Here is an 18,742-nt window from a genome sequence, read left to right as displayed (position 1 = left end):
TACTATTTCCCAGGTCTGCCCTATTTGCAAAGTTTCCCCATTAAGCATGAATGCATTTTAATTTTTCAAAATATTTGGAAACCAAAATGGTCCTTGCAAATTCTTTTGTAGTCTTTCTTATCATCATGCTACTTTCTGAAACCACTAGACACCAAATATAATAAGGACGATATTCTCTTTCAACATCAATGTTCAACTTTTTACTTGGCTCCTTTTTCTTGAGTTGGGTGTTCTAATAGAGTTTGATTTGAATGTCAGGTGCTTCTGGGATTGCTCTAAACCTAAAAGAAATGGCAAATGTAGGTCCATCAATTTTATGTCCAAGGCAGAGGAATGTCAAAAGTGTATTTGCCTAATTCTGTGGTTCCAGTTTATCACTCTCTCCCATGCCTGCAACTCGTAGCTCCAGAGAATTTCAGCTCATCAAGAAACAGTACGGAATAAGGCTTGATGACATTATCACAAAGTCAGATTAACAGCAAATGGAGAAAACAAAAATGGGCTCTTCCCTGGTAAAGATGTTTCTCTGCAGAAGGGTGGATGCTGATAATGCAGTCACTGGGATAAGTCCATCAATCACTATGAACTCATACTGGCTCAAATACAATCTTGGGCGTTTGAACCAAAGCAACAAAAATCAGAAAAAGAGAACATGTGAAGCAAGTTACAAAATGTACATAACTAGATAAAAGAAATAATCATCCAAATGTATTTTAAACTGTAATGCATTATACTTTTCCATGTTGACAGAGAAAAACAATAAACGTCAAATGCAAGTTACATTACATATCTGTGCATTGCCTCTGGATTGTACAAAGCTCAAGAATGATGCAAAATTCTTGATACAGTGATGAAGTGGAAGAATAATCACATTAATGAAAACCCTTAATTATTATTACTAGATTTGTGTTAAATTAGCATTTCAGAACCTCTAAGCTCTTTCCATATTTTCAGCATCCTCTTAAAAATTTGAGAATAAAATATGTGGTAATTGCCCCAACAATTTCCTTTATGGAAACTTCCTATCCAGAGAGTGATGGTGTTTTCCACTGGAGAGAAAATCAGACTCACAAAACACAAGAGAAGTGACAGCCAGAACCAGAGACAAAGGTGACAGAGGCTCAAAGCAGTGAAGCCAGCAGCTCCCATTGCACTGAGAGTACAAACCTGTGAGTGATAGAATACCAAAAAGGAAAGGATGGAGATTTGGACAAGAGCAGCTTATCTGTCTCAGACCATCACAGGATACAACCTTAGGGATTTTTGCCTTCCTCCCCAAACCAAAGCAAATTAATAGAATCTAGCTTTCTCTTTCCTGGAAAACTCTCTGAGGGTCTAGTGTCAGCAATAGAGGCGGGGTGAGAAATCTATCAGCTGTGTTACTTGCTAGAAAGTTAGAAGAGTCAGCCAGCAGAAGGGTGATGCTGACCGGGCTCCTTAGTTGAACAGGCTGCTGAATGATGAAACGCAGTTTGTAATATTAAAAGAGCCACCTGGGAGATGGATTAGTGGCTCTGTTTTTTCATGCCAGCTTTGTTCATCTGATTTTGCTACCTTTGAGCTCAGAGTGCTATTGCAACTGACCTTCATCTTGAGATGAAGTGCGCGTTTAGGAATCACGGGCCTGGAATCCTCCAGCCCAGTTTATTTGGACCTCTACTTGTGCCAAAGAGCAACTAAATGCAAAATGCATACTATGCGTGAGGGAAATCACTGAGCTACTTCCCGATGCTACACTGTTTCAGTCCCTGTGTGATGTATGAAAAGTAGACTACAATTATATAGACTGAAGGTACATTTTTCTCATTAGTGTTTATTTTTGTTGCCAGTCAGGTTGCCTCCTGGAAAATGGAGGCTGTTAGTCTGCGTGGCTCACCCCTCCTTCCCCCTTTCAAGATGTTTTGCTGATCTCCTTTGATTTCTTTTTAGCAGCCTGTGGATTCTTCTCTTCAAGGGTGCTCCTTGGAGTTTGAGGGGCTCAGAGGTGTGTGGATTGCTGAAATTGGACTTACGTGGCATATTTGCCTTGAAAGGCTAAGGCTTGTATAAAGAGGCCCCCGGCAGCTGACTGTCAATGGGGCAGGAAGGGGACAGGGACAAAAAAAAAAAAAAAAAAAAAGAGGAGGAGGACCAAGGCTTCAAAAGAGGTTACGGTGTAGGCAAGGGGTTGAGATGGAGGAACACGCACGGCTGTTAGCATTCAAGTGCGTTGTTCATAAGTACATGGAAACTAAGTGAGGGTTCATCGATGGGAACAGTACACAATTCGGAGGAATAAACACAGAGTGTTTACTGAACTGCCAAACTGTCTGGCAGCACCCTATCTGACCATCCGATGACTTTCCCAGAAGCACAAATCAGAAAGTCAATAAGATACCGCCAGTTTCCAAATTCTATCTCATTGCACCCTCTAAACTGAAAGTCTCAACGATCAATACCACGTTACTGAACTACAATCAGAATTCAGTGGAGCAACACCCAGACATCAATACCGCGATACCGAACTACAATCAGAATTCAGTGGAGCAACACTCAGACATCAATACCGCATTACTAAACTATAATCAGAATTCAGTGGAGCAACACCCAGACATCAATACTGCATTGCTGAACTACAATCAGAATGCAGTGGAGCAACACCCAGACATCAATACCACGATAATGAACTACAACCAGAATGCAGTGGAAAAACACCCAGATATCAATACCGCATTACTGAACTACAATTGGAATTCAGTGGAGCAACACCCAGACATCAATACTGCGTTGCTGAACTACAATTAGAATGCAGTGGAGCAACACCCAGACATCAATACCACGATACTGAACTACAACCAGAATGCAGTGGAAAAACACCCAGATATCAATACCACATTACTGAACTACAATCAGAATTCAGTGGAGCAACACCCAGACATCAATACTGTGTTACTGAACTACAATCAGAATGCAGTGGAAAAACACCCAGACATCAATACTGCGTTACTGAACTACAATCAGAATTCAGCGGCGCAACACCCAGACATCAACACTGTGTTACTGAACTACAATCGGAATTCAGTGGAGCAACACCCAGATAAACCAGTGTGTCCCAGAGGCATTTGAGTCCATGGGTGAACTCCAAAAATTTTTACATGGGATGAAGTGACCAGACCATCAATTTGGGAGACAGAAAACAAACACAAGACAGAAAAAGGGTAGTCAATGTACTTTTTTTAAAAAAATAGACCCATTTGGCACCAAGTAACCATTCCCATTTCTCCATGCCCGTCATGGAAAGTCTCCGGAAGCTCCGAGTTTGTGTTAATTTCATCAACTTCATTTCTAACAAATTAAGAGTTGGATTTCTAAGTCGGAAATAGCTATTATTGATTCATAGTGGTGCCTGCCTCTACCTACCTTAGTAATGGTTCCAACGAGATCTATGCGGCTAGTTCCCATTCATCAGTCACTATTTTGGAAGTAGATGAACATTTTCAGGACCTAAGGGAACCATCGTGGCCAGCCTTTCAAATGGCTTTGAAAAAATCCATCAGTCTCTCAAAATCTGTTTAGCTGAACAAATTCCCGCAGCTCCCATGTGCATAAACACCACCACTCTGCTTTTCCTATCATCTGCCCCTTCCTCTTTATTGCTCTCATATTAGTAGATTAAAAGATCAGAAGTGCCAGCTTTTAGCAAATAGATTCATCTTTAGTCACAAACAGATTTCCATGAGAATGAACACAAAGTTATTAGGTAAGAGAGATAAGCACATTATTTGTATTTTAAGCTTGCTGTCTGATTTCTGTTTGGCATGCCCTGATTTCTTTTAAGCACTGGGAACACGTTCATTTTCTAGGTTTATATAGGGGATGTTACATATCTAGAGTGCCATTTAGAGGATTACTAATTTACTAAATGGTACCCCAGTGCCCTGAAAGAGTTAATTCTCTTCCAAGAGATAAGCAATTTATTTTCTATTTAGCAGCAGGATAAGGCCCACTGCTTACAAATGGACTATGAGCCCCTTAGAGAGAGGGAGAGAGATGCTATATAAATTCAGGGTCTAATAATTATAATTATTGTAATATAATGTCAATCCACGGTGTTATTCTTATACATTCCCCCCCCAACCTTTGTCTAAAAGACCAGATCATCCTCCTGAATGCCCTGTCATTTTTGCGTGTGTCTTTGGAAAACCAGATGCCAAGAGATGTGCTGTGTCCTTTGGTGAAAGAGCCCATCCAGCCAACCAGTCAATCAACAGATGTTCCCTAAACCCCATAACTAAACAGCAAGCACAGCCCAAAACCTGCCTCCCCAGAGCTTCCAATTTAGTTGGGGCAATAACGATTCACAAGCAAACTCCAAGCCAGAGGTAACGACTCATGCCAATAGGAAGTTCACGCAAGTCCAGCTCAGAGGAGAGAGAAATCAGCTACCCTATAAAGCAGCCATTGCCAACCACCCTGAGCTGGGAGTCAGTGACAACATATATCTTCTCCGTGGTTCAAATTCCAGCTCTGTCATTTCCTAGCTGAGAAATTTCCATCAAGTTACTTACCCTTCTGAGTCTCAGTGTCTTGAAAAGCCATTGACTTGAAATGTGGGGAAGATTCAGCAAAGTCAAATCTGCAAAAATACTTTGTAAACTGAAATGCGCTACAGAAGCACAAAGGCAAAAAGCCTCCCTGAAACATGTACTTTTTGTGAAAAATGAAAATGGTGGAATTCAACATCATGTGTGGATGGAAACTTTCTCAACAGTTAGGGTCTTAGGATTCACTCTTTTTTTTTTTTTTTTTTTTTTTTTTTTTTTTTTTTTGAGACGGAGTCTCGCTCTGTCACCCAGGCTGGAGTGCAGTGGCCGGATCTCAGCTCACTGCAAGCTCTGCCTCCCGGGTTTACGCCATTCTCCTGCCTCAGCCTCCCGAGTAGCTGGGACTACAGGCGCCTGCCACCTCGCCCGGCTAAGTTTTTGTATTTTTAGTAGAGACGGGGTTTCACTGTGTTAGCCAGGATGGTCTCAATTTCCTGACCTCGTGATCCGCCCGTCTCGGCCTCCCAAAGTGCTGCGATTACAGGCTTGAGCCACCGCGCCTGGCCAGGATTCACTCTTAACAGGACTCTAGGTCTCTCGCCTTCTCCAGAGAGACCTGGGTCAGGCAGGCAGGCAGTGATGGCTCTGAGTACCAAAACCTGAAGAAGGGAGGGTGGGTGTGTTTACAGATGACTAGAATCAAAGAAATATTAGGGAGCTGAGACAAGTTTCTCCCGAGAGAAGGCAAAGGGAAGGAAGAGCGTGGAAGGGAAGGGACATGCATGTTAGTTTGCAGGGCTGCTATAGCTACAGGGCTACAGGCTGAGTGGATTAAACCCATTCATGCCTGAGGTTGCAATTTTTTTGAATTTCTGCAATCAGACCTTAGCAATGACCTTGAGCAGTAGGATATAAATAACTCCCATACGCTTAGCATTCCAATAATGGAACACTAGGCATAAATGGGTTAAAGAACTAGAGAAATTTACTTTATCATAATCTGGAGGCTAGAAGTCTGAGATCAAGGTGTTGGCAGGGTTGGTCTCTTCTGAGGCCTCTCTCCTTCATATATGGATGACCCTTTTCTCCTTGCAACTTTTTATTGTCTTTCCTTTGTCCATATTAGTATCCAATTTCCTTTTTTTTTTTTTTTTTTTTTGAGACGGGGTCTTGCTCTGCTGCCCAGGCTGGAGTGCTATTGTAAGATCATAGCTCACTGCAGCCTTAAATTCCTAGGCTCAAGGAATCTTTTTTAAATTAAAAAATAAGTGAACAACATCTTTAGTATAACTTTTTTGTGTGCATAGATAACCATGTAAGTAAAAAAAACTCATGAGATGATATAGGCGATTATAATAGAAAAGTGGAAAAGCAACTAGTGTCTCAGTATTGAATTCTGGATAGAATTTCCAGTACATGGTCATCTTAAAAGAGACCTGTTTCTTCAGGTGAGTAGCTGACCCACCTCAGGGCCATGCCCACTCTTCTCTTTCCCCATCGCCTTAATTTTTTGCCAAAAGGCCCAGATTTGAATAAAGGGGAGCACCATGAGTGCAGGATCCAGGCATAAGGGCTGCAGTCTATTGAGCTTTGGCAATGGATGTTTGGGAAATTCCTGGGCTCAAGGAATTTGAGGCTGCAGTGAGCTCCCACCTCAGCCTCCTGAGCAGCTGGAACTACAGATATGTGCCACCTCACCTGGCTAAATTTTCATTTTTTTTTTTGGTAGAGATGGGGTCTCGCCACATTGCCCAAGCTGTCCAATTTCCTCTTCTTCTAAGGACACCAGTGATAGTAGATTAGGGCCCACCCTAACAACTTCATTTTAACTTTATTATCTATTTAAAGATCCTGTCTCTGAATCCAGTCATGTTCTGAGGGGTGGGGATTAGAATTTCAACACGTGAATTTTCAGAGGGCAGAATTCAGTCCAGAACAACGTGTAAGTTCATGGGTGGATCTGAAGCTTTCTTTATGTGACAACACAAAGAAGGGAAAGAAACAAATTTGCAAGCATGGGAAGCAGCCCAAATGTTTATGACATACTTGTAAAGATTTGAAGAGTAAGAAAATGGCTTTGTGGATGGAAGTTACGGAGATGTGTGTCTGTGTGTACATTTTTCTTAAAAAATAGACAATCCCCACTCAGAGAACAATCAGAGTTCCTGGACATGATAATGATGTACAACCTATTGCCTGGCTCTTTCATGCAAACTTTTTGTAAAAGATGGTCGTTTCTTCTCTAAAAGGCTCCTCCAATGGACATACCACAAGATCCCTTGAAGATCCATGGTGATCATTTATCACTTTGCCTAACAAAAAGTTATTCCTTATGTCTGACCCAAATCTCTTGCTAATGGAAGCTAAAGGTCAGCATTTTGAGCCTTGTGACTTTGGTGCAGTCCTTCTCTTTCCCACTCCCTCCCTGCAAATCTATTTTCCTCCTTCCCTCCTTTTCTTACTCTGTGGACATGGAGAGTAATGATTCAAAACTATCCACATAAAATTCCACCGTATATTTAGCCAGTTAAGTTACTCCTTGACTTTTTTCTTTTTTTTGGAGACAGTCTAGCTCTATTGCCCAGACTGGACTGTAGTGCTATGATCATAGCTCACTGCAGCCTCTACTTGCTGGGCTCAAGTGATCCTCCCACCTGAGCCTCAGAAGTTGCTGAGACTACAGGTGTGTGCCACCATGCCCAGCTAATTTTTTTTATTTTCTGTAAAATGAAATAATTGTATTCTTTATGCTGCCCAGGCTGGTTTTGAATTCCTGGGCCAAGCGTCCCTCCCAGCTTGGCCTCCTAAAGTGCTGAGATTACAGGCTTGAGCCACCACGCCAAGTCCTTCACTTTCTCTTAGTCAATAAATATTACACGTTCTCCCACCACTGCCACCTGACATCCTAGATTCAGCTTTTCCTCAATAAAATATTAGACAAAATACTCAGACATTTTAAAATAATGATTTCTAGTATGGATAATTTTGTCAAGTACCAGGAAGTGAACAAGCTGCTATTCCCTCTACCATGAATATACATACAGATATGATCCCCTTGGGTAGGACTTCTGAAGTATACTTGCCTTTTAAAATATAATTTTCTGTATATACACTTTATTGTGCAAAACAGCTGATTAGAATCCCTTGACTGTATTGTATCTAAAATGACCATTTTTCTCTACTGTTTCTCTCTACCTTATTCAATGAGTCTGGAAATCTTTTAAGTTTTTTCCCTTAGGTTTAATGTAATTTGCCACTTTTTAACCACAAGGTCAGATAGGTCACATAGCATAAACGGGATGTATTTGTAAGACTCCATTCAGATATATGACATGTCCAGCAGCCAAAAGTTATGCTCCTTCTAATATTAAAATCAGTATAATATCTTTATAAAAGGGCATTTCTTGAAAGTTGAATTCCAAGGGAGCACATTTATGTGAGTGGCCTCCAAAAAACATGTGCTCTGTTTGGTGAACATCAGATAGAAACTGATGGGGGTGCAACTGAGTAATACTCTTAAAGCTCTCAAGTGAAGTGCAGCACCCGTGCAGCATGCAACACCATGCACATTTATTTTGTATGCGCCACCTGACCTGTGCTCACCTCTTAGAAAAATCTTTTTATGGCCGGATGCGGTGGCCCATGCCTGTAATCCCAGTATTTTGGGAGGTGGAGGCAGGTGGATCATGAGGTCAGGAGATTAAGACCATCCTGGCTAATATAGTGAAATCCCATCTTTATTAAAAAAAAAAAAAAAAAGAAAGAAAAGAAAAAAACACAAAAAGTTAACCAGGCGTGGTGGCAGGCGCCTGTATTCACAGCTACTTGGGAGGCTGAGGCAGGAGAATCGCTTGAACCTGGGAGGCAGAGGTTGCAGTGAGCTGAGATCGCATCATTGCACTCCAGCCCGGGTGACAGGGCGAGATTCTGTCTGAAAAATTTAAAAAAAAATCTTTTCATATGTAATGAATATAGATGTGTATATATAGTTCTATATGTGTATATACATAATTCTAATATCTAATTCATGTGTGTGTGTATATACATGTATATATCTACGTGTATATACGTATATATCTACGTATATATATACACACACACACACACACACACAGAGAACATCCATGATTTTTCCAGTTTTATTGACCAAAATAGCACCCCTTCACCATTTTTCAGGCCTCCCAAGATATTTCCCCTGACTTTTTCATTGGATTTAAAGAGATTTTATGACCATATCAACTAGAAGGGATCAATGGTCAAGGTCTCTACTTGTTATCAAGCAGGAAACCAGCCAAATGGAACTATCTGAGCAGCCCTGAGAAGATCTTCCTTCCTCCCAGGCCTGCTCTACCCAGATGCAAGATCCCTGAAATTTACAATCAAATAGTGTGCCCCAGCATAGGAGAAGACACGGTAAAATCTTCCTCTGGATTTGATCATTTCAGGGCATGGAAACCCAACTTCCAACTTCCGGAGTCTCACTTATTGAGAGCTTTGACCTTCTGAGGCTGCTGCACTGCCCGTGCCTGTGGTAGGCAGGAAGTGAGAGGGAATTAACACCTGGGAGCAGGTGTCCAAATGCACAGCAGGGTTAGTGTGTAAATAAAATACACCAGTTCCCTTTCCCCTGAGGTGGAATAACTGAGGTATGAGTTCTACACTCTTCCATGAGTTTTGTCTTGAAATGAAGTTCCTGTGGCCAAAGTTGAAACTTGATGGATAATGTTCTCTTTATTATCATCCTACCCTTTTCCTGTTTGTTCCTCATGCTTCTCCCAGTTCCTGGGATCACCTTACAAATAAATGAATTTTACTTGAATACTTTTCTGAGGATCTGTTTCTGAAATGAAGACAATGCAATCATTCATTTTGCATAGCCTCAGTATCACCAAGTTATCATCTATTAAGGTGTGGAATCTTAAATTTGAGGGGAAAATGGTGGAGTACATTTGGATCATGGAATCTTCCTGCTCTCGAACATGGATGGAGCTGGAGGCCATTGTATTAGTCCTTTCTCATGCTGATATGAAGAAGTGCCCAAGACAGGGTAATCTATAAGAAAAGAAGCTTAATTGACTCACAGTTCCTCAGGACTGGGGAGGCCTCAGGAAACTTACAATCATAGTGGAAGGGGAAGCAAACATGTCCTTCTTCACATGGTGGCAGGAGGGAGAAGAGCAGAGTGAAGCTGGGGAAAGACCCTTATAAAACCATCAGATCTCATAAAAGAACCCACTGACTGTCACGAGAACGGCATGGGGAAACCTCCGCTATGATCTAACTGTCTACTACAAGGTCCCTCCCCTAACATGTGGGGATTACAGTCTGGATTACAATTCAAGATGAGATTTGGGTGGGAACACAGAGCCAAACCATATCAGTCATTATCCTTAGCAAACTAACACAGGAATAGAAAACCAAATGCTGCATGTTCTCACTTTTAAGTGGGAACTAAATGATGAGAACACATGAACACATAGAGGGGAACAACATATACTGGGGCCTACCAGAGAGTAGAGGGTGAAAGGAGGGAGGGAATCAGGAAAAAATAAACAATGGGTACTAGGCTTAATACCCAGGTGATGAAATAATCTGTATAACAAATCCCTATGATACAAGTTTACCTATATAATTAACCTGCACATGTACCCCTAAACTTAAAAATAAAACAAAAAAGAATCTCTCTGATCCAACATATAATAAAAGGAACAAGAAGTAGTGGAAAAAAAATCAGGAAAACACCAGCAACCATCAAACAAAGAAAATGATAAAACTTCAAGCCATAATCTTGAAAAAAGTCAGAGCTTAGGAAGAGTGGGATAATGATTCTGATGTACCACAATGCTGCTTTTAACTGTACCCTGAATCCCAGAATGAATAGAAAGTAGTAAAGAAAATACTTAGAATGTTCCCTGAATATCCCACAGTTTGGAGAAAAGCAAGCCAAGGGGTATATAGGCATCTTGGGTTAAGTTAGGAACATAATTTCAAGATCAGAAGCTCTCTACCTCTTGCTAGAGGCAGGAACATTGCCTCTATAAGGACATTTAACAGAATTTCATGAAAAGGAACAGAGTCCCTGGTTCTCTGAGACACAGCCCATCAGAGCACCTCTTCCCACTAAAGACCCAATATAGACAACAGGTGGAACACATTAAACTGCTGCTAGGAGGAAAAAAGGGTCTCAGGTAAAGTAGGAAGCTGGTCAAGAAGAATTTATTCAATATCTATTAGTACAAAGAGGTCTACATGGAGATCCACATATTACACAAGAACAAAATAAATAACAGCATGAAGGGAACTCTGTTTTTAATAATGGCAAACTTGCCCTCTCAGACTAAAGCTTCAGCTGAAAACAACTTCATTGTGCTGTAAAAAAAAAAAAAAAAAAAAAAAAGTAAATACACCTTAAAAACATTGAGGAGTTGATGTGAGATAAAGGAGTTGGTCAAACTGAAGGGCCTGCTAGAACCCTGAAAGAAAAGAATATGGGAAACATTATTTATCCACAATCTGTCGCCAATAAGGGCGTTTGCCAAATCAGCACATTTGGATGTTGGTTTTGACAGCCTTGCTGTGTGTTTGTGAGGCAGGGGGCAGGGGCAGATATTAATGCTCAGAGCCCATCCAGGGTAAAGCATCTGTAAGAAACCTTCACATTAAGCCAGGATGCCAAAAGATTATACATTAAGGTTGAGGATAATAACTTTAAAAAGGGAATGCAGTATACAAAAGAGATGAAACACCCATCTGGAAGAAAATGCAACCCCAGGGAAAACAACTATCTTTTTCAGTACTATGCTGTAGAATAGTTAAATATGGCACACATTTACCAAAATAGAAACGAAGTGGTAAGCTATTAAAGTAACATAGTGATTTTTTAAAAAAAGACTATGGAGCTTAGGAAACAAATTTGGGACTAAAACATCATTATAGAACTAATAAATTAGTGCAGACAGTACGGAGTAGACGTGACTGAAAACAGAAAAACGGGTATAGGGCAAAGGCTTGAGAAAGTCTTTAGTGAATGAAAAGGAAAAGAAAAAATAAGGAAGGTAATAGTAAAAGAAAATAATAGATGTTTCTGGAGTAGAGACTGCAACAGACAGAAAAAAAATCATATATAGGAGAAAAATGAATGTGCCTTAAAAGGGGAAGGTATATATATATGTATATATGTGTGTGTGTGTGTGTATATCTTCCTCTTTTAAGGCACATTCATTTTTTTCCCTATATACGATTTTTTTTTTCTGTCTGTTGTATTCTCTACTCACAGTATATTCTATGAGAAACTGATATGAATTGTTTGATCCTGAGTACATCTTAAAGAACAAATTTAAAAATTCTGTATTTATTCAGAAAGAAAACTCAAGTACTCTAGAAACAGGAAATTTAGATAAGCCTCAGTCTTTTCCATAACATCCAAAACACAAGAAAGCCGTATTTACAAGGTTCTAAAGAACAAGGAAGTACGTTTCATAAAATATAATGTCTAGTCAAGTTGATGTTTAAATATAATCGCAACAGTGAAACATTCTCAGAGTATGACACCCATGAGCCCATGTATTAATCAAACAAAATATAACAACTGTGTAGTTAAAGGACAGTATTCACTACTGTGAGACAATGGACAAAGGTCTAACAAATTTGAGGGAAAGAAAGTGTGATTCCTCAAATTTTATACCCAGCTAATGCATCCTTTCATTTATTCATTTATTCTTGTGTGTTTACTTTTATTTTATTTTCTATGCCTTCACAGTGTACCTTGAGTATAAAGGTAATAGACATTCTTAGACATGCAAGAAATTAGAATAGAGCATCTAACGATCTTCTAAAAGTCTTCTTAAAAACAAGCTGGGCACAATGGTTTGCAGCTGGAGTCCCAGCTACTCAGAAGGCTCAGGCAGAATGATTGCTTGAGGCCAGAAGTTAGAGATCAGCCTGGGCAACACAGCAAGACCCCCTCTCAAATAACAACAACAACAACAACAATATAAAGTCTTCTTAAAAATAAAATTCATCCAACTAAAGGTAAATAAAAAACACAACAATGAAGAACATGGATCTAAAAAACTTGAGCACTTAGTAATTAATATAGAAGTATAAAATATGACAAAATGAATGTGGCTTGAGAAGATGACAAATATTACAAATCTTGATGAAGTAAAATAATAATAAAAGGAGGCAAGGGAAGGAAATTGAGTAGCTGTGCGCTAATTTTCTCATCTTTTAAGCAAGGAGTCAGTCAATATTGTCTAATACTGAAGCATGAAGTTAAAGTAATTGATCTAGAAAAAGGTTTTTTCCATTTTTTCTCTTAATCATAGAATGTTCAGAACTATATTCTGGCAAAAAAATGTTTTCTTCTGAGGTTCAGAAATTCTTCAGTTTCACCTCTATATTTATTTTTTGTTAAATTCTAACCTAACAACGTCTAACCATTAAAGCAATACTTCTGATCTTTGCCATGCATAACCCTATTTTAAAATATTTAAATAAAATTGTACATATTCAATGTGTATAGTGTGATTATTTGATGTACATATAGATTGTTTACTGATTACCAAAGCCAAATTAATTAACACATCTATCACCACCTATCGTTACTATTACTGTGTGTATTTGTTGGGGGTGAAGGTACCTTAAATCCACTCTTACCAAACATCAAGTAAACAACACAGTATTGTTAATTACAGTCATCACAATCCCTTTTTTAAAACCTGTTCTTAACCTCTTTGAATCTTTTATTCTCTGTATCTGTCTCACTGTTCTTTCTTCTTTCATATATTCATGGTAAACAAATGCTTAGAAAGACATTCACCAGATTTGAAAGACTTTTTTAGGTGGTACAAGTTTTGATGAAATTTTGCTTTATTTGTATTCTACCACTTTTAATTTTATGTAGTAGACCTGTGTCATTTTTATAAAAAAAAATAGTCATTCCATAAAGAAAAAATATAGGCTTTTAACATCTTGTTGTGAATGTGTTTGTGGTTTTCATCTTCATGTTTTTCATAATTTTGCCTGTGGTATCAAATGAAAGTAGCAATCACTTGACTTTACTACATTTTTTAAAACTCCGCTATTTTCTTTAGAAGATCTAGCCTCTTAGGAAACTGATGCTTCTTTTCTCTTGATGCTGCCAGATCCCTAACTCAGACTCTTTGATATTTTAATCCTCAAGGTTTCCTGAACGTGTTGAAGGAAAACTCACCAATGCTTGCATGCATTTGCAGATTAACAGCTTCTGCCATTAGCAAATTGGAAATTCCTTCCCCCATCTCTCTTACAGGTGGAGTCTTTTTCTCCTAATAGTACTATGATTCCCATTTCTGCATTTTCTTATTAATGCAGTATATAGAGCATTTTTATTTTTCTTGGCTGCTTTAACCTTCTGTTGAGTTTCAAGCATATTAAATGGAATGGCTTATCTGAGTGAACAAAGCAAAGCAAAAACTCTACCTTCAACTAATGGGAAGATGGATCCTTAATACAGAAGCGAGACACCGGTAGGCAAACAGTACATTCTGTTCCACTAAGTCATAAGGCTCTCATGAGGCCACAGAATACATGTCCAGAGTAATGATGCTGCCTCAGTGGGTAAGATGAGGCCAGTCAAGGGCCTGCAGCTTCTGATTTGAAAACGACAGGCACCTGATCTGAACTGGGGTGTTTCCGAAATGTGACCCAAGCTTTCAGCTTACACTAGGGGATATACTAGACTTGGTAAGTGGAAGGACACAGGCCAGATCCATCAAAAAAAGCTTTACAATGGAGGGCAACTAAGAGTCGAGAACCGCTATGATGCAATTCCTTTAGACTACTTGTTACTTGAATTGAGGTGACTGTTAGTGGCACCAAGTAATGAAAATTTTTTCTCCCTAGTATTTCGTAAAATCTGCGGCTTCTCCTATAGCCAGTACCTGAAGGCATCTAATCAATACATTAAATATCCTGTTAACATTGACAAGCATCCTTATTTCTAATTACCAAATGAATATATGAAGGCATTCTTGTTCAAGAAAGCCTTGGTATTTTTCCTACTACTGAACAATTAACATGTTGATGGAGTGAGCCACCTGCACTCTGGGTGTTTTAAGCATTTTTCTAAATTATTATTTTGGTTATTACTATTCTGAGATTTTTGACTCTTTTAGTATTTGTATTAACTGGGAAATGATCCCAGATGGGAGATCCATAAGCTTTTGGGCATAAAAGGATGTTTTAAAAAAAGGAATTAAATACAGGAAGAAATGACTATAACAATAACACACACGTGTGCATATTTTGAACATATTTTAGGGGAGAAGTGTTCCATGCGATAAACACAACACCTTCATTTTGAGCCCAACTTTCTGCCTGAAAAATATCGAAGATTTCACTTAAGTTGCCATGGACAAACAGACTTATAGACAATTCAGAATCATTTGGAGAGATGAGGGCTACATACTGTATTTAACTTTCAAAACACAGTAAGTAGACTGAGCTCAGCAGTACACAAAGAGCTGAGAGTTTCTGAGATAAACACATGGGAATCAGTGGGAGAGGTAGAAAAAGGAGACTAAAGATTACAAAATTCAGTCACATTTCAAAATTTTCTGCTACAATAATTCACTTTATGTAGAATTAATGTGTCTGATTGAACGTTTGTGCTGTAATTTACTTATAATTAACATTTTATGGTGAACAGATTTCACCACCTCCTTCATGCTGTGAACTCTAAGCCATAGGTCAAAAATAGAGATGAAACAGATAAGCACAAAATATTCTCACTGAAATATTAATGAGATTTTAATTTACTGCTTTAAAAACACATCTTTCATCAACGTCTGTATATAAAAATCACCATTTTATTTTAATTTTTTAATCACATTAAAAATATAATGAACTCTTCTAGCTGGCAGAAAGACACTAAAAAATCTGAGGCAGGCAAGTAGTCCTAGGTAGTTAAATGATTTTCCATCTTGTTCAGGAGCCAAAAATATTGTCTCATCATGAAGAGGTAATGGTTTAGTTCAACTCAGCCAAGAATCTCTTCTCAATTAATCAGTACATTTTGATAGGTAAGAATTTCTTGCAAATGGTGACCCTAGGAAAACCATTCCTACTCCCAAACTAAGCAATTTGTGAAGACCAAAATCTGGGTGGGCCTTCCATTTGTTGGATTTACTTTCCTTAAGGGAGAGGCTCATGCCTGTCTAAAGTTTCAAGGTAGATCAACAGGATTTCAAATAAAGCGAGGAACTGGGAGCAAGAAATTTTCATTTGGTACTGAAGTTATTACAAAGTGCTGCCTTCTAACCAATTATTACCATTTCTATTAACGCACCAGATGTTAAGTCATTAAGTCTCTTATTACTCCTTCTTTAAGACGTGGCCTAAATCTCTTTCTCAAAGAGATTACCTTTGGTCCACTTTGCTGCAAACATCAGATCATATGCAGTCCTTCTCTCATGGTTGGGCTGAACATGAGGTATCTGTCTGTCTACTCACCTACCTACCCACCCACCCAGCCACCCATCCATCCATTCACTTAATGTGTGTCTTTCATGCTAAATTATAAACTCTAAGAGGACAGTCCCACATCTGAGTTACTTATCACTGTAATTAGCCATTTGTAATAGGTACAATAAATATGTGTTGACTGATTGAATTATCGGGTTGTCGGTTGGCCCTCTGGGCATGAAATCCAATGTGACTGGTTGTTTCCCAAAAAGTTGTCACTAGTTGATTCCCCATTGAGAGGTAGAGTCTACTGTTCCATCCCCCCTGAATCTGCAATGGCCTGTGACTGCTTTGTGTAATTGGATGTGGAAGAGGTGACTGTGCCAGATTGGGCCCTGCTTTTAAGAGAACCAGCAGGTTCCTCTTCCCTCAACCTGGAACATTTGCTCCGGAGAATGTTAACTGCCTTGTGAGAAGTCTCACTACCCTGAGACTTCCATGCTGGAAGGACACTCAAGCTGGTCACCCAAAGAGACTGTGTCAGAAAACAGAGTAACACCAGCCACCTTCAGCTGTTTTAACCGTCCTGGCCCAGGAGCCAGACATGCAAGTGAAGGAACCATCTCAAACATTTCAGACAGTCCAGCCCCACAGATTCCATATGGAAAGGCGAGTGTATTAGGCTGTTTTTATGCTGCTGATAAAGACACACCTGACACTGTGCAATTTATAAAGGAAAAGACGTTATAAAGAAAAACAAAGCTGTTTACACATATCTCAATTTCTTAAAGGACTCACAGTTCCACATGGCTAGGGAGGCTTCACCATCATGGTGGAAGGTGAAAGGCATATCTTACATGGCGGCAGACGAGAGAGAATTTGTGCAGGGAAACACTTCTTTATAAAACCATCAGGTCTTGTGAGACTTATTCACTATCACCAGAACAGCACAGGAAAGACCCACCCTTATGATCCAATTACCTCCCGCCAGGTCCTTCCTACAACATGTGGGAACTGTGGGAGCTATAATTCAAGATGAGATTTGGTTGATGAAACAGCCAAACCGTATCAGTGAGGCTCTGCAGTGAGCTGCCCATCTTGCTGTCACCCTGAGGCATCCCAGCTCAGCCCTAGACATCAGGGAGCAGAGGTAGGGCATTCCCACTGCACCCTACCCAAATTCTTGATTCTTTATTATGCTCAGAATCCATGAGCATAATACAATCACAGCTGTTTCACACCGTTGTGTTCGGGGATGGTGTGCATGGCAACAATAGATAAGAGAAGCATTCTAAGAGTCTACAGTATACACCATGTCTTTGTCTCAATCTTGGGTACCCATGACTTTTTATTCTAGAGAGAAAATCCAGACAGAACCATGTTCCACCTGAATCTCTTTTACAGATGATACAAAGATGGTAGGTTCTTTGAAGTAGACGCGACCGACTTAGTGATGCTGATCCCAAAGGAATAAATATCTCAAGAGGAGTTTATTCCTGTTCTTTGAATTCTCTAATACAGTAATGGGACCATTCGAGCTACTCAATTCAGCAATTTCCTCAGAAATTTGACTTACGCTAGCAAAAATGAGACTCTGTCTCCTCACTCTCACAGCCAAATAAAAAAAAAAAAAAAAAGCCGTTTACACACATCTCAATTTCTTTATTTTTCTATTAATTCCCCAGTCCATTCTAAGTTTCCACAATTACTGCTTCCTTTTCCCAGTTAGAAGGGTATCACCCCCCCACCGCCTCCCGCCCACTCCACCCAATAAAGAGTGTGTGTGGCTCAGGGAGCAGAGCGAGACTACAAACACAAAAGAAAAGATGTATCTGCTTTGCATAAGTTACATCCTGTCCTTTCAGTCACAAATCTTCTATAATGTTATGCAAATATTCAAGACTTTTCCATCATTTATGATAACAGTGTTGGGAAAGCTAGAATATTCAAGTATAAGACAGTTAAAAAAAAAACTACAATAGAAAACTAACTTGGCTTTGATTTATCTTCTCCAAGGTCAGACCAAATGAGAATAAAGACCTTTTTGCCAAGAACATGCTACTTATTTTTCACACGATTTACAAATGGAAGCTTGTCATTACAAATCCCAATGTGACTCTTTTTTGAACCATCATGACGTTGTCGGGTGTCCATCACAGATGGAGTAGCTCATAAAATTAGAATGACCCCTTGATAGAAACGAAGACCTACACAGACCTGGTTTTCACACCAGCCACACCTACTTTTGGAGCAAAGGTGAATGCATTTAGTTCATAAAAATAGCACCTCTTATCCGAGAGGTCCAAAGGCTTCCCAGGAACTTGACATTTGCATTCTTAGAGTTTGGAAAAAGTGGAAAATTGATTGCGAGAATAGAGATCATTCACCCAGTTCCTTAGTGCATCATAGGAACATGCAAACTAAAGAGGGAAAATAAAGACCCAGGGGGGCTAAATAAAACGGAACATACATGATGGTTCTACATTCTTCCCACCCCAGAGGTCCTTTTGTTGCCTGTCTCAACTCAAGAACATTCCATGAAAAGAAAGGTGACGCTGAAGAGAGACCCAGGATGTGTATGTGGAAGCCAGCAAAAGCTCATAATTCAATGAAGTCACTTCATTCCTTTTACTTTCTAACAAGCTCCAACCCATTCAAAGGACTTATTAGAATTTCAAATGAAAAGCTGAATACTATGAGCATTGTAAATCAGCTACAAACAGCTTTTAAAACTGTGTCAGGAGAAATACACTTGTAATTTTCTTCCTTTTTTA

At 39.4% G+C, this 18,742-nt stretch overlaps 1 long non-coding RNA gene across 1 annotated transcript in view; it reads right to left on the bottom strand.

Moving 5' to 3' along the window:
* Positions 1-18,742, bottom strand: part of LOC135968873 (uncharacterized) — a 316,880-nt gene that overhangs the window by 297,604 nt on the left and 534 nt on the right. The gene's annotated exons all lie outside the window — the stretch shown is intronic.

Source organism: Macaca fascicularis, chromosome 20 (genome assembly GCF_037993035.2).
Source record: "Macaca fascicularis isolate 582-1 chromosome 20, T2T-MFA8v1.1".
Classification (NCBI taxonomy): Eukaryota; Metazoa; Chordata; class Mammalia; order Primates; family Cercopithecidae; genus Macaca; species Macaca fascicularis.
This window is presented reverse-complemented; position numbering and strand designations above follow the sequence as displayed.